The sequence below is a fragment of the Malurus melanocephalus genome, unplaced genomic scaffold, assembly GCF_030028575.1.
Source record: "Malurus melanocephalus ecotype Western Australia unplaced genomic scaffold, MMel_1.1 scaffold_402, whole genome shotgun sequence".
In the NCBI taxonomy this organism is placed as follows: domain Eukaryota; kingdom Metazoa; phylum Chordata; class Aves; order Passeriformes; family Maluridae; genus Malurus; species Malurus melanocephalus.
Window position 1 is genome coordinate 520,819 of NW_026623634.1, and position 13,547 is coordinate 534,365.

Sequence of the window (13,547 nt, forward strand, 5' to 3'; positions counted from 1 at the left end):
TAAAAAAAAAAAAAAAATCACCAGACACTTCTCCTGGAGTTCTTCTCTCCGCCCCGTTGCAATAGACAGAGACAAAAATTAAAAACAAACGAGAAAAGCCTGCACGCCACGAGCAGATCCTGCCCACGTTGCCAGCAGCCTCTGTTTAAATACATTTTCTGTGTAAGTGACTGTGCACTTCCAGCCTCCCGGCAGCATGTGCTACTCCACGCAGCAGCTCCAGATCAGCCCATCGTCAACAGTTACAGCTCGACTTAATTGAACGTGTCTTAGTGCTCCATTAGCTCTGGCAGCAGCAGCCAGCTGGCTTGGGCTTGCCAGGAGTGCTGCCAGCTCCCTTCCCAAGCCCAGGAGTGAAAAAACAGGCAGAAAATACAYGTATATATAGGAGAAGAGTGTAACAGCACCACAACACAGCTGCAGCTTGACTAATCTCTGCGGCGGCTATTACAAATTTTCTCTCCCCTCCCTGGCCCGAAGAGGCATTTCGCTGGCGCTCCTCATCAGCTCCTCCCCGGGGCTCAGATCCCAGRTAGCCCCGGCTCCTTGCAGCCCTTTCCCGCGGATGCGGAGCTTCGACCGAGGGCAGAGCCGGCACCGCAGGCGGGGATGCTGCTCCATCCCGCACAGCCACGTGTGCAGCACACGCTCTTCCGCTGGACCGCTTCCCCGGCAGGGCGAGGAGCGGGGCAGAGCCGCGGCAAGGCTGTTCATGTCCCGCTCGGAAAGATCCCGGGATGGCCGGGGGATCGGGGCTTTACGGGCTCGATGATTCTGTCTAAAACCTCGGGCTGCCGGGGCTCTCCGGCTGCCAGCAGAGTTTTGTCGGGGGGCTTAATTAAGGGGAAAAAAAAAAAAAAACCAAGAAGAAGAAGGACAAGGGACAGCGGCCCGAAAGCCGGGTCGTTCTGTAAGCAGAGTTAATCAGATTAATAATTGTCATCCGGCCGGCGCTGGGGCAGGACGGCGGCGCTCGGGGCCGGGGGCACCGCTTGGCCCGAGCCTCGCCCTGCCCTGCCCGCACACGCCGCCATTCCGCGCCCGGGGCCATTCATCCGCCGGCCCCCGGCGCACGGAGCGGACCCCGGCCCGGGATCGCCGCGGGACACCGCTCCGGGCCCGTTCCGAGCTCGGGGGTCCCGCCCCGCTCCGGGCGCGCCGGGGCCGGGGCAGCGCCGGCCGGGGGATCCCGCTGGCAGCGCGGGGGGAGCGCGGAAGCGGGGCCGGGGAAGGGGCCGGGGGGAAGGAAGGGCCGCCGCCGCCCCTACCCACCCGTGCCGGGTCGCGGTCCCTCCTCGCCGCCGCGGCCGTGTGGAGTCGTGGCACTTTCCGCCGCTGTCTCGCCGGGCTCGGCCGCCTGGTCCCGCCCCGCCCCGTGGCGGCCCGCCCGCCGCTTCTCTCCGCCGCCGGGCCCACTCAGCGCGCCGGGGCGGGCCGGGCCGGGCGGGGCGGCGGCGGTTCCTCCCCGCGGACGGGGGGACGGGGGTGTCCCGCTGTCCCGGTGCCGTCCCTGTGCCGTCTCTCCGCGGGTACGGCAGCGGCCGGGCCGGGGGAGCCCCGCGGACCTTTGCCCCGCGGATCGGAGTGCGCCCGCCCTGGCTGCCCGCCGGCCCTGCCCGCGGTGCCAGCGCCATCCCCGGGGCACGGCGGGGACAGGGCGAGATGYTTGCCCCCAGCCTTTCTCAGGGTTTGCTGTCGCTGTGGGATTGATCATCACCCACCAGTTTGCGGGTCCCAGGACAGAGAGAAAGCCGTGGTCACGGTGGCCGGTGCCAGCCAGGATGGTGGCGGTGCTCTTGGCACACACCCTCCCGTGTGTCCTGCCCTGGTTGTGACTTCCCACGGCAAGATTTGTCACTCAGCTGGCTGTTGGCACCAGAGGGGGTTTGCTGTCTGGAAGTGATGCGGATGCCACAGTACCTTGGAAATTGAATGGGTGGGAAGGGACTCCCTGCACGTCAGAACCAAGTGTTGGAGAAGAGCCAAAGCATCTTCAGGAGATGCTGCACCCTGCCAGCCTGCAATAAAAATGTGAGAACCATCTCAGGCCCATCTCCCCAGGAATGTGTATCCAAAACCAACCAACCCCCAAACACCCAACCAAGCAGGAGTGGGAAGGCTGGCAAGAAGGGTTGTTCTGACAGAGCAAAGGTTTGCTGCCCTCTCTGTAACACACAGGTGGCATTAGCCACACTTTTTACCCAAAATCAGACAAAAGGTCTCATCTTGAGTGGGTAATTGTGTCCCCTGCCTCCACATCTTTAGCCGAGCTTAGAGTCATTCCTGCRTTCTCCTTGGCCATGTGGTGTACAACCAAACTTCTGCGCTGGCTGTGGAGTAAGAAAGTCATTTTAAGATTAAAAAAGTTGCTGTGAGGCAGTGATAATTCACCATCACAGCACAAAATGCTGTGATCTTCCAGCYTCCTGGCTTGGCACATCAACATTATTGCGTTTCAGTGGCCAGATCTTCCCAGGGGGTGGCCAGTGGGGCCAGTCCCAGTGATGTTGCTGGGATTCACATCAGCTGCCRCTGGGTTGTCACCCCATGTGCAGAGAACAAGCTGTGCTATTGAGGCTGGGAGGGCAGCAGGTCCTGCTCGCAGCCTGGTACATCTCGGCACAACGGCAAGGGGAGAATAAGTGGCTGTTTCACGAGGGCTGGTGGGGTGCAGAAGAGGAAAAAAATACGCTGGAGAAACGTTTCAGCTAGTGATGATAACACAGCTTCTGTGGGGAGACACCTGAAACAGGCACGAACACTTCTGGGCACTCATGAGAACTTGGAAACTCTTTTGGGTTTTCATTTAGGGTTCCCTACTCTGAGCAGGACCTGGGCTGAGAAGACCCACAGTGTCCATGACACACCCACAGCCACCGTTGGTCTGTTCTTGGGTGTTTCCCCCTACTTTTTAAGACATCAAGTGCATCTCTCCCATCACGGTGCTTCCCTCTGATTCTTGCACTTATGCTGTTGGTCCAGGCCCCTGGGATAACATTATCAGTGTGATTTGATTTCACCTTCATAATGAAGGCATTCTCCTTAAATATTAGCTCTCCCAGCTCCTGCCCGAGGCAGTATCCAGCCTAAACCCAGAGGWCTGTGTACCCTGTTGTTAAAACAACCCAAAGTGCTGACAATTTTCCATGGTCGTCTTCACTCGAAAGTTTTTTTTGGGCTCAATTTGAAAATCGCTTGCTCCAGCTCGAGTTTTTTTTTTTTTTTTTTAAGTTTTTCTAGTTATTTTTGCATCCACAAGTCTTTGGCTGTTGGTGAAGAAGCTGTTGTTTAGCCCTGGAATGGCTCCAAATCTTTCCACTGGGTGTATTAGTTATCCTGAACTCATAACCATAGCTGGGGTATTTTTAGCTCTGCACAGCAGCCATCAAACAAACGCTGCCACAAGGTCTGCAGGACTCCCTGAGGTCCCTTCTGCTGCTCTGGGCTCAGCTGTGCAGAGATGCCCATGAAATGCCAACCAGGATGGTGACCAAGARCTTTGTGCCACCCCCATGTGATCCACACCCTGGCACAGCTCGTGCTTTCTGACAGGACAGCAGTCACTCTGCCTGCCCTTGGCGGTGCATTTCGACCCTGAGCCCTTGTGGAGGTGCTTGCCCCCATCACTCCCACCACAGGATACTTCCTGCTGCAGAAATGCACCGAAAAGCTGGTGGGAGCAAGAGCAGAGCAGTTCTTTGCCTCAGACTCGGATGCTGCGTTGTCTCCGGGCCAGGCTGATCCTCCAAGCAGCGCCACGTCCACGCTYGACCCCTTTTGAAGGCTCTGGAAGCAGCCTCCCCTTTTTCATGAAAGAAGGAATCAGCCTGTCTGGCCTCCCCTTGGCTGCCTGGCCCAGCCTGCGTGCCTTGCCAAGCCCTTGCTGGTCTGGGTTTAATAAGCAGTGGCTCTGCTCCAGCGATGGAAATTAGAGGTGGATGCAAAGTGCGGGGACACGGTGGCAAAAGCTCCCGGACCCCTCCTTGCCCGTGTTTGTGCAATGGCAGAGGCTTGGCTTGGAAAATGTGCCGTGCCACAGCTGGATTTGCTCCTGGAGCAGGGTGCACCTCCTGCTCAGCCTYCTTGTTTTTCCACCGAGCTCCACGTGGGATTGGAAAATACCGCTGGAGTATGAAATACGAACCAGGACCTGCAGGATGACCCCGTGTCGGTGGGCTGGCAGCCAGAGCCCAGTGGGACAGCCCAGTTCCCTAAATCCCTGTGTCTCAGCAGCTGGGCTTTGCCCTGGGCGTTTGTAAAATGACATTTTTCCCGGAGCACTCCTGGTGCTCACGCCTTAGATCTCTGCTCTGCTGCTCCCCTGTCCCGACAGCTCTGCTCTGTGAGGTGCCCCAAGTGCTGGCAGGAGGAGTACAAGTCGGGCAGWCAGCAAAAGCTGAGAAAGTTCAATGAGTTCGTCTTTGGGTCTGCTGACAGTCAAACTGGTATTAGAGAAGTAGATTGGTAAGGAGCTTGGAGTAAAATCAGCTGATGAAGGGTTTGAGAAGGGAACTGCTTTCTTTCCTCCCCAGCTACTTCCTCTGTTGCCCACTGGCCTCATTGTGGCATCCTTCCTTCTGCCCTYGTGGCCATAACCGAGCTCCCATTCAGATGGAAGCCCATTTGAAATTGGGGAAATCTTTCTCTATGCCATCCTAGAGAAATGGGGTAAGGTCAAATATCCATGTGCTTCAGGAGCTCCTCCATCCCTCACTGGCGGTGTTTTCAGCAGAACTTCAATCTGTTCTGTGGGAGAATTTACTTGAACAGCTCCATCTCTGCAGAGGGAGAGGTGTGAGGCTGCACCAGCCCCTGTGGCTCAGCCAGCAATGAAGGATTGTTAAAAACATCCAATTTCAGACTACAAGATATATTTTCTGTGGATAAAGCTCGACACCAAAGACATCTGCCAACCTGTCACTTCATGCAAGCAGCTCCTGCTCTCCATGGCACTCCACAGCCATGAAATCAGGGGCCCCTGATTTTTCACTCTGTGTGTGTGTGTCTGTCTTGTTGGCACTTGGAAAATATTTTGCATTCTCCTGTTAATTCTCTCCCAGAACTTCGCATTATTTCAGCTGGGATGATTCTTGGCAGGAGRGAAGCAGGAGCAGGTGAGTGACTGGCAGAGCATGTGCTGGACAGGCTCAGACCCGTTTTTTAGGGTGGCTTGAGGTACCAGGGATGTGCCAGAAGTTAACATTTCCTCTGCCACGATGACAGGAAGCAGAATGCACCCTCRTCCTGGCTGCTGCTGGTCCCCATCCAGCACAAACAAAATTTGGGCTGTTTCGGGCTGTAGGACCAGCTCTCTGCAGCTTCAGTATCAGCCAGRAAGGGCAGCTGGAGGGACTGAATGTGCCTGCACATCTGTCCAGATGTGAGCTGTGATGCTGCAGTGGAAAAAGGGATCCCTGTGCCAGAGCAGGCTTGTCACAGGAAAAGCCAGCCCGAGGGCAAAGCGGGAATGGGAGCTAATTTGGGAACACAATGGKTATGCTAATCTAAACACCTTCCAGGGGAGAAGGGAAGGAAATTACCCAATCCTTCACTAGGCACTGTGGTGTGCCTGTGCCCGGGCTGAAGGACCAGGGCTCTGTGTGGYTTGGAAGAAAGGGTATTTCCATCTGGGCAGGGAAAAAAATCCCTGGGAACTCTTCCCTCCAGCCCCTCTCCATCCACATTGGATGGAGTTCTCTTCCCGTTGCCAGACTGGCTTTAGGTCCAGAAAAATTCGTGCTTCTCTTGCAAGTTTGGCTGGACACAGATTTAYGTGAGTCAGGAGCTTAACAAGGAACTTCATCAGAATGGAGAAAATCAGCTGGGAAGGGTTGAGGCAGTTCAGGGACGTGCAGCTCGTCTTGCTCTGCTGCCAACAGACGGGGATGGGGCAATCGCTGGCCCTGTCAGGGGAACTCTTCCCACTTCCCATGGATGATCTTAGCAGGGTTCATGCTCACTGCCTGAYTCAACATCTGGAAACTGTAAACCAGCTGAAAACGGCCCAGGAAGGCTCTCCCAACGAGCCAGGAACAAGCACAGCTCCCCAGCTCTGAGAAATCACAGGGCATGGCCCCAGATGGAGAATTTTAGGTATTTTKGGGATGCTACAGCTGCAAAGCGTGAGTAGAGGACAACAGGGCACTTTCAGCAATAAATTAAATGTCACAAAGTGCCTCTGGCTTAGAAGAAACACAGCTTAGCTGAGGACAGGCTTCCCTGGTTGAGGSTCTCCTGTGTCATCCCTCTGGTTTGGTGAGGGGGACAGAAACCTTTGCTCTCTGAGCTCCTGAGTTCCATATCTCCCACCCCACTGTCCATTCCTCTGCTCCTGTGAACCAGCAAAAAGCAGCCAAGCCCTCCACTTGCATTTTGTTAAACCTCTTATTTCTTTTTTTTATTTCTTGTCACTTCAAACCCCCTCCGCTCCAAAAGAATTTCAGAGTGAATTTCTCTTGCTGGGTACCGGCATCCAACACATACCCAGCTGTTGCAATGGGGTTTGCAAAGGGCCAACAGCACCTTTCTGTCTCTGCAGGTCAAAAAAAAAAAAAACAACCTTACTTTAAATGTCCTGGATCTGCCACATCAACATTGAAATGTATCCCTAAACCAAACAGGGTTATTTATCCAGAGAAGCAGGAGAAAAAGAAGAGAAGAAAAAAGAAGAAAAGAAACAGAAAGAGAAAAATTTTTAAATTGTATTTTTTAAGCAGTTTTCCTTCCAAAAAATGTAGCTGGAAACCTCAGCCTCAGGGTTAAATCTGTGTGTGAGGTGGCACTGAATAATGCCAAGGTAAATCCCAGCTCTGAATTGGTCTCCTTAGAGCAGAGCCATGTACCTGCACGTTCCAGTCCAAGAACATGCTGTGCTCTCTGGCTGCACACAGCATTTTGTGCTCAGGATCCTGYCTCTGAGCAGAAAAGGGATTTTTACATTAGCAAATTAAAAAAAGAAAGTAAAAAAAACCCTCTCCAAGTATATACATATAGATTTATACCCGGGTGCCAGGCTGATATTTTGGCCAGGTGAGGGGCTTGAATCTGTCACTGAACACGGGGCAAAGCAAGCCCCAAACCTTGCTGCAAGCAGCACAATRCTGGGGTGTCAAAACATCGTATTTAGGACTTGGGGAAAGTCTCTGGGCACGCAGGGGGAAGCTGGAAYRTGTGGGAGGAATTTAAATCCTGTTTCAGGTTTGCCAGAGGTGTCTCTTTTGTCCCCCAACAACAGTCGAATTGCCACTCCAGGGTGATCTTGTGCCAGCYCCGTGCTTGGCTCACCTGCTCCTCACGTTTTGAGTTCCCTGCATACTCCTGCACCAGCAGGGAGTCCAGCCTGGCCTGACACCTTGTTTTTCAACAAAAACAAAACCTGCCCTGAAGGGGAAGGCACATCCAGCTGGGCTTTGCTCTCCCAGCGCTGGAAAAAACCTTCAGCTCCCAGGAAAAGAGACTTTTGCCCAGCACTTGCCTTGGCAAGACACAACGCTCTTTGGTATTTGACAAGGGCCCTAAAAGCAAAACTGGAGCAAAGGAGGTTGAATGGGAAAGCTGGGAATCGGGTCAGCATGACTCTGGTCAGTTTGAACGCTCTGACACAGCAGAGCCARCCCGTGGACAATGGCCTTTGGCGAGCTCATTGCTCCCGGGAGCCCAGCGTGGGTCCCTCCCAGCCAGCAGGAGTGCCTCCCATCGCCACTGCCAGGGACAGGGACTCGTGTAAACCCCTCCATACGGCCTCATTAACCTCTGGGAATGGCTAATAAAAAATAAAAAATTGTAAATTTTTTAATGTTGTTTTTTAATGTTGTTTTTTAATGTTTAAAAATGTTGTAAAATCATGGGATCTAAGTGGTGGGATTTGTCTTTAAAAGCCCCCCGCAGTGAATCCTGACAAAAATAACACATTTTGGGGTCTTTCTGACACAGCAACACATGCTTAAAATTTTACGGAGAGCAGGGAGTTACACTTCTCAGGCTTTTTCTCAGCTGTCCTGCTTAGACACACAGATATATATTTACACTGCAAGCTGTACTTTGACTCTGTGTACTCGACAGAATACAGTGTAGAGCTTTGCTGCATTGCTGCCTCCACTCCTGTTTGTATTTTAAGGACCTATTGTGACTCCAGGGTGAGCTGCATTCTCCTAAAAGTCACATTTCCATCAATACCTCAAAAAGCAAGAGAAGGTACTTGTCAACCTGCCCTAGATCAAGAGGAAAAGCAAGTCCCATTCTTGTTTGTGAGTCCGTAGGGCATTCTCATGACTATCAAAGCCTTGCTCAACCATCAGAGAGGTTGTGGTGTGTTCCTGGGTGCAAGGTTGGTGTCTCCAGCCATGCCTGATGGGGCTCCAAGGAGGTGGATCCACAGGGAGCACAGTGGCTCAGACTTGTTCTTCCACCAGGGACTCTCCAAATCACCCCCTCACTTTGGGTTCCTCAGTTTTTAAATGTCAGGTCATCTTGTTCTTCAGAAAGTGCTAAGCATTTGCATGCTTTTGAGAAAATTTGAGAAAATTTTCCCCATTTAACAATAGCCCATCAGAACACTTGCTTATTTATTATTTTATACCCATGCTTATTTGTTGATTGACTGTATTGATGAAGCTACCTTTATTAATTCAGCTAATTGAATGTTCTGCCCTCCTCATGGGACCYAACAGATAAATGGAATAAACTCAGMAAACGCCTCTTCCAGGGAGCCCACATCTTTGTGAAAGGCTCAGAAAGAAAGGAAAAATATTAATMATGCTGCCTGATCCTCCACAGTGGATCTTGTGAAGTTTTAGGATTTCTGTGGGGCCAGCAGGAGAAGGAGGAGGATCCACCCAGCCAATTTTGAGGGAGCTAGCTGCTCCTGTACCAGAGGCGGCCGGGAACAAAAAGTTTTTGCAATCAGCCAGCGGGAGTTAAAGAAGAAAGCAGGCTGGCAGTAAATATACTTAGCAAATTCAAACAGTGAAAGAGTTCCAGGAAACTGAGATAACCCTGCAGGCACAAAGATCCTGATCCAAAGCCCACGGAAGTTGGTGGCGAAGAAAATCCTGTTAGCTTTTAGATGAAGGCCAAGGAAAGTCAAACAAGMRGTCYRGTCCCAATGAGKCTSTAACTCCTCTCGATTAAACAGCCACCTAAATCTCACTCACCTTCCCTGGCASCTCCTCCCTTGCACCTTGGCCCCCACGATGGCAATTGGTACCTATAAATACATTTTTTACTCACAAACTGCTCCTGGGTCCTGCTCCCCTGGCAGCTCCCCGGTGCCTGTGACTTTGTCACAAGACTGAGCATTTGGTGTTCCTCCTTGAGCTTCCTGTAGTTATGAGGGTATTTAAAGATTTCCAAAGCAGGAAAAAAAACCCCTGAGCAACCCCAAAAGCAGCACATTTCCATAGCCACACAATGCTCAAAACCAAGGTGTGGGATCCGTGGGTCACTTAGTGGGGACCAGCACCTCACAACTTGGAGGGGACACATGGCAGGAGCAGCCAGACAGCTGCAAAGCTGAAGAAGGCACATTTTGCACCCTGGCTGGAGTAGGATCTTTGTTTTAGCTGCCCAGCACTTTACTTTTAAAATAAAATGCGGGGTTTTCACCTCASTCCTTCACACTGCAATTGCCTGGAATAAAAATTAGGCAGTGACACGGTGCCTGCTCCAGAGACCACTGACATCAGCAGCAAATCGTTCCTGCCTTCAGTGGGCTTGGAATCAGATCCTAAAAATGCAGCCCAGCCCATCCACATCTGCAATACCAAAGTAAGAAATTACTTCAAGCATCCTAGTAATGGAGAGAGGCAGGGAGGAAAAACCCCTGAGGTGACATCTAGGAAAAGAAATGTGCCCCMAGCTGCCTTGGAGCTCTGAGGAGGATGGCAGGGGATTGCTTGGCACTGCCCWGTCAGAAGGACAATTGCCCTTTTAACACCCACATTTTCCACTCAGTTTCTCCACATTGACAAGTTTTATTGTCCCTGGACTGTCAGGACAAAGTCAAGACACGATTTTCCAACAGAAAGACCCTGGTCAAGGACGAGAGTGTCCTCCTGAGAGTGATGTGTTGGTGTGAGAAAATACACCAATTTGCTTTTGAAGCCTTCCCTTCCTCCTCTGGATTTACAGCACTAAAATAAATTGGAGAAACTATAAGGTTTTTGCTGGGTTTTTAAAATTACAATCTTTATCTAAGAGCAGCTTTCATGACACTGCAAAGGAAATCAAGACATTAAGTTGAGACTTGGGAAAACCTTTCCTGGAAACAACTCTTTTATTTATTTATTTATTTATTTATTTATTTATTTATTTATTTATCATGGTTTCTTATGGCCATTAAAACTAAAGCAAGAGCTGCATCTGCTCAGCATTCCCTCTCTTTTAACACCTTAACTTTTTACACTTTAACTCTTTTAACACTTTACCCTCAGACAGAGCTTTCAAACAATCTTTTCCCCACCACAGTTCACTTCTCACCAAATCAGACAGCAGATCAGATCTTACTCTGGCCAGGTCTGCTTTGCAGAAAATGGTGATTATGTGCATAAAGTGAAACTCCTCTGTGCCATCCTTGGCCTCCCAGCATCAAACTTCYTCTGAGACCCAGTCTGAAGGGCACAGTGCCCATCCTTCCTTCTCATCCCAGGGGATTTCTCTCCAGGAGAGGACAGGTGAGGAGCTGAACTCTGCTGAGCCCATGTACTCACAATTCCCTGCTGGAAAAATCAAGACAGGGACATAAAAAAGGTCTGAGGGAACCATCCATCCCTCCTCACCAGCTAGCCAAAAGGAGCTGACAATAAGAAAACCATTTATGGCTGCTCCCTGGTGCTCCACTTTATTTGTGCTTCCAGCACATGGAAGGAGACTTTTGGTGGGCGCAGAAGTATTTTGAAAGGCTGAGCTTAAAGTCCATCAAGCAGGTATTGTTCAGAGTTTAAAAAAATATATCAGTGGCCATCCAGAGAACACAAAAGGGGGTGTTTGCCCCACCAGAGATGTTTTTGCACAGTCCTATCTCCAAAGGGGTKACACCCACATGAGGAGAAACCATGCAAGACCCCACACCAGACACCTCCTGAAAGGCAGGAAAAGCTGAATCAAAAATGGTTTTGTGAACCTTTTGGGAAGATGCTTGCACTAGGCRGAAAGATGCTTTGACAGCAGCTCCCCTCGGGGCAAGAGCTTCTTCTGCCCTCCCTGCCCTGACAGYTCAGTGATAGGAATTTGCCTTTCTGGAAAGGGGAAACAGGAGCTGCTGCAAGAACAGCATCACTGCTGGTAACTGCAGCCAACACTGCTTGCTGAGTTCATCCCTTTGCTCTGCCCCAAGGGAATCTGCACACCCAGAGTGGCCAAGGAAGCCAGGACCAGGTTCAGATAAACCTGTGAGCAAGCAGGTTACCAAATCAGCAAGGCCACACTCTGGGCTGTGGCACAGAGCAAGCCAGGCTGAGGAAGGGAGTGCCAAGCTAGGAAGAAGAGAGGCTGGGGTAAGGGCAAGCTTCCCCAGAAACACAGAAAAAAATATTATCAGGAAACAGCCTGGCCAGCAATGCAGCATTCAGGCAGTGAAAAGCACAGAAATGGTGCTGCCCAGATAGGCATGAGTAGCTGGGAACATTGGCATAATTTAATGAGAAATTCAGGTTACACTTGATAAACTCAGCAGGACACAGACGTGCTCCCTCTGGGAATCAGTCATCCCCCGAGAGTGAGAAATCCTGTCCTGTACCTCACCCCAACCTGTGCAGAGAGGGGCCATATCCCTGTGGTGTGACAGCATGAAATTCCCCTTTTAAAGCACAGAAATCTGCCTGAGGGGCAGTCACCTTTCAGGAAAAGGAACCTTTACTGTGACAGCTCCACCCCGCTCACCCCAAATTCACCCCAAGGGGCAAACATGGAATTTCACTGGTGTTCAGAGTGACAGCCATGTCTGCCAGCTGTAGGGATGGCCAAGCCCTGGCCCAACCACCTTTGCTGAAAAAAAAAAAGCCTTCTGGAAGAAAAGAGAGCTGGYAAAAGCCTTGTCCCCAGGAGAGGAGCGAGCAAGGAGCTCTTTCATCCATCCATCTACCCCACCCCACTCTCGGCCCTTACTGGAACTCCAGCTGGCTGCCAGCAAACCTGCAACCAAAACCATCCCCATGATGGGAAATTCTGAAGGTCACTCRTGCAAACAAATATTTGATGAGTTGATAGAGCTCAGCCTTGACCAGTGCAGGGCCAGCACCGGGGGGGACCCCCAGCGCCGCGATGCCCCCCAGCAATCCGCCCACGCCACGTTTGAGCTCACCACTCACTTTGTTAATGTTTAGACTTTCCCCAGGAGGCCTGAACGGGCTCAGTGAGCAGGAGCTGGCAGCATGAATTAGCAGCAGACCAAATGTCCACAAATATTGCTGTTATCTCTGTTTTCTGTAGGTGCAGGAGCCACGTTCCTCCTGGGCTTCTCCAGGTGACCTTTCCCTCCACAGCTTGCCCTCTTCTGGGATCATCTGGCCCRTGTTTCACCCACTTTGGCTGCCAAAATCTCACCTGGCCACCTTTCCAGCCCTCCTTCCGAGCCTGACCAGCCAGAGCCCAGAAGGGCATTGAGGGGAAAAATGCATCAGCCCTGTTGTGATGGATCTGCAGTGCTGGTGGCTTTGCCCTCACACTTGCCTAAGGGTTCATAGCAGTCTCAGGGTTGTCCTTGAGCTACTGTTGTTGAATAATKTGGATTTTTTTACTGTAAAGTCATGGAGGTTTGCCAGGAAAGGTGATTTTGATGTGCTCAGGAACCTGTTCAGTATCTCAGTCTGTCCTTGTACCCAGCTCTCTGTTCTCTCCATCTTTGCTTTGCCTCTTCCTTGTCTCCTTCCAGCTCTTGTGGGATCTCTTTCAGCCTGACTCCAAATCCAACCAGCAGCCTTGGATCCTGATGCAGGAACATCATCACTTTGGCAGGATTTTTCCTCCCTCAAAACCTGCAAAATAGCAGAAATTTTCCTCCCCTCTAAAATTTTTTGCAGGAGGCCTAAAAATTGCACATCAAAATATTCTCACATGGGGGAAACTTCCTTCATGACATGAAGAAAACATTTTTCTGAAAGAAGAGACTTGGTGGGATGGAGTTTATATCTCGTTTCCTGGCTCTGAAAATTTGAGTCAACCCAAGAGTGGGACATGCCTTGAGTGACAGCTTGCTCCACTGGGAGTTTTGGGGAAAGTTAGGAGAGGGATGTTTYAGGGTTGCTTTAACCCCTGTCCCTCATCAATTTTCCTACAGAAAAATCAGCCTGGCCACCCCACAGGCACAGCTCACCCAACCACAGCACAAACTCAGGGCTCTGCTGCAGCTATCCCTGAGGAAAGCCCAGTTTAACAGGAATTAAGAGGATGTCACAGTATTTTTACAGGATTAGTTTAACTGATACCTGCACCCAGACAGCAAAAAGGGCCCTGCTGGGCTGTAATACCCTTTGCTGCAGGAGCTGACCATTGATTCTCACTAAATCCCCCCAAACTCTTCTCAGCATGGAGGTGAAAGGGCAAAAAAATGC

General features: G+C 51.3%; 1 protein-coding gene across 2 annotated transcripts in view; it reads right to left on the bottom strand.

Moving 5' to 3' along the window:
* RRBP1 (ribosome binding protein 1) overlaps window positions 1-1,533 on the bottom strand; it is a 20,063-nt gene extending 18,530 nt beyond the window's left edge. The window contains exon 1 of one of the 2 annotated variants that reach the window (XM_057379323.1): window positions 1,273-1,533. The gene's annotated coding sequence lies outside the window, so the exon portion shown is untranslated. The remainder of the gene's footprint in view (window positions 1-1,272) is intronic. The other variant, XM_057379324.1, reaches the window with a different exon arrangement.
* Window positions 1,534-13,547: the final 12,014 nt, after the last annotated feature.